This window comes from Benincasa hispida, chromosome 12, assembly GCF_027475165.1.
Source record: "Benincasa hispida cultivar pf3 chromosome 12, pf3_genome.v1.1, whole genome shotgun sequence".
NCBI lineage: Eukaryota > Viridiplantae > Streptophyta > Magnoliopsida > Cucurbitales > Cucurbitaceae > Benincasa > Benincasa hispida.
Genome location: NC_143489.1, coordinates 85,365,040 through 85,367,937, shown reverse-complemented (window position 1 = coordinate 85,367,937; position 2,898 = coordinate 85,365,040). Strand labels below are relative to the sequence as shown.

At 33.1% G+C, this 2,898-nt stretch overlaps 1 non-coding gene across 1 annotated transcript; it reads right to left on the bottom strand.

Annotated features, from left to right (window-relative positions):
- Positions 1-1,785: 1,785 nt before the first annotated feature.
- Positions 1,786-1,904, bottom strand: LOC120068702 (U5 spliceosomal RNA). Its single transcript, XR_005479330.2, has one exon. It is a non-coding gene; the product is annotated as a U5 spliceosomal RNA (small nuclear RNA).
- Between the last annotated feature and the right edge of the window lie 994 nt (positions 1,905-2,898).

Genomic DNA, 2,898 nt, shown 5'->3' with positions numbered 1-2,898 from the left:
TCATAGCCCATTGGTAGCCACACGCTTAGTCCTTTAAGGCCTCCAGCCATCGCACACCTTGTGACCTCTTAGTCCTTGCCTCGAACCAAGCCTACTAATTATTCTTAATCATCACTCCGAGCCTACCATGCGTTTACCTAGGCAGATTTAGTTGCCCGTATACCCTTTATCTTAGGCCTTTACTAGCCTCCAAATTGCCGTTGACACATACCTTCTATTAGACTTTTCCAATTTCCTATTTTAGACACTTAAGTCTATAGAAGATCATGTGTTCCTCATATCTAGGTTTGTTATTCTCATCTAAGTGTTAGTTCCCTTATCTCACCCGAGAGCACAACTACTAACACTTAGGAAAATTCCTACCTCTCTTTAACTTGACTTTATGCATACCTCCATTTGCCTTAGCCTTTCCAATTTTTTTTCTAAGTGTTGGCTGCCCTTTACTATCCGAGAGCACTCCCTTCAACACTTGAGTGATTTTTCCTCATTTCTACCTACATACGCATACTCATTATATCTTCCATACTATTTCAACTAACATTATAGCTACATGCTTACAAGAATTAAAAAAATGATTAAGGGGATTTGACATGATTAACTTAACATGTGTTCTTCATATCTAGGTTTGTTATTCGTTTGTCTGCATAACTTTTATGTCTGTCTTTAGTTGTTCTCAAATTTTTCTCTTATTAACTTAACACTGTACGAAGTCATCTGTACCAATTCCGACCCTAATAATTGTCTTCCACCAACCCCATTCCAACAAACTAGTGTTCCACCAACCTCATTCCAACAAATGCAAGTAATTAATACATTTAGAGAGATTTTATTTTGCTTATGATACATATTTTCTAAATTTATCTCCATGATGGTGAAGCTTATCAATTATGTCGGCAACAATAAAATTGTCTCTGATCTTAATCCCTTCAGATTCTTCTTCAGCCACTATCATCTGAAATTCTTCTACATGCTCTAAACTTTCCATCTACCATTTGAAAGAGAAAGAAGCGACTTGCTGCATATTTTTTTTTTGTGCTTGTTTCTTCAGTATTGCAAAGCTTTCCATATTTTCTTGACAAATGTGAATGTATATCATAATAATCATAAAATAATCAATAAAAAATTGTAAAAGGCAATACCAACATTTGTCCTCATCTTTTTCATACTTATCAATTTTCTCTTGGTGTCCCATGAACTCTTTAAGATCCATGCTTTCAGTATTAATCTTCTTTGGTTTTTTTTTCTTTTCTTTTCTAAGAGGACATAGGCCACTTTGAGAAGAGTAAGGTAGAACAACATTTTCCATTTCCATCTCTTAAAGTGTGTTCTTTAAATCAAAATTGCTTGTTGAGATCTCCAACATTCTCATTTGGTTTCTCAATAATAGACTTCATCTATGAATCCCTTTAAAATTGATGGGAGAATTTCAAATAATATCAGTCCCTAGTGGAACAAGGAACATATATTGCAGAGTATATAAATCAACTTCAATCTATTGTAATGAATCCAAGATTCTTCTTTCATGTGGAACAAGGAACATATATTGCAGAGTATATAAATCAACTTCAATCTATTGTAATGAATCCAAGATTCTTCTTGAACATTGAAAGATCTATATAAACTTAGATAATATTTTTTTATTAGTGAAGATAAAATCAAATTTGATAAATATTTGAGAAAAATGTAGAAAATATATGTCATTGTGTAGGCTCTTTTGCAAGAAAGTCAAATTTTCAACGTAGAATTGAAAATTGAAGTACAAAAGATTGAAGTATGGCTGTAGGAATTTCTCTACGAAGAGAAAATCCTCCAAAAATAGGCGTATGCCGGTGTATGCAACGAACACACGGTATTCTTTAGTAAAAGGCGAAAGAATAGTTTGCCGATGTGGGAACTACTCGGCTTACTACTGTTAACGGGCCAACGACTTTGATGGCCCAAAACAGAATTCCACCTTCCCGTTTTATACTATTTCCTACAATTTTAAGGAAAATTGGAATAGATAGCCAAAAATATCATGTATATTTTTTTTTGATACAGCTAATTACTTTATGTTAATGAATTAGTTTTATTTTCCCATTTATCTTCAAGACACATAAACTTCTTTCTTTCTTTTTTTTAGTTCTTCCAAATTTTTGAAATCTCGTGATTTCATTTTGTTTAGTTCATTTTTAAATTACATCTTATCTTTTTAAAATTTGTTAAGTAGGAGAACTTTTATCTGTTAACATATATACTAAAATAAGCATATCCAATTATCAAATTGATTATGTGGTATACATCTTTATCTAGCAATTACAAAATTTCGAGCGAGAAAGAGCAACTCTTTCTCCACCAACCATCTCTCTGATTATCATTCATCATCCTCTCTACTTTGCACTTGAGAGCAAGAACCTTCAACCGTCATAACCTGTATGACACACTTATGTTTTACCAAACCACGTAAACGTATTTTACTTAAACAATCTTCGTATACTAGTGCTCAATGCATGAATATTGCTTGTTCACAACCAACTTTCCTTGATCCCATTAGAGTATTTCAACCATTTCAATGTTCAACAAAAGAGACTTACCAAAGAAAGAAGGATTTTGAGAATCTTGACGATGAGAAAATGACAGCCAAGGAGAAACTGCAAGCGAAAGAGATGAAATACGAGAATGTCTTTAAATTACAAGACTTCATAAGAAGTTAAATAGATTGTTTTCTCTTTTTGTTGGTAATGAAGAAGGGCAGGGTAACAAGCATCACCAATCAATATTGGACACCGAGATCATAAACATCTACTACCGAAAATCAGATTTATACAAGATGAACTATCCATCTAAAGAGGGAAGGGGCAGAAGAACCAAAATTCTATAAGATGATAAATAAGTTATGCATGTGAAATTTTCATTCAC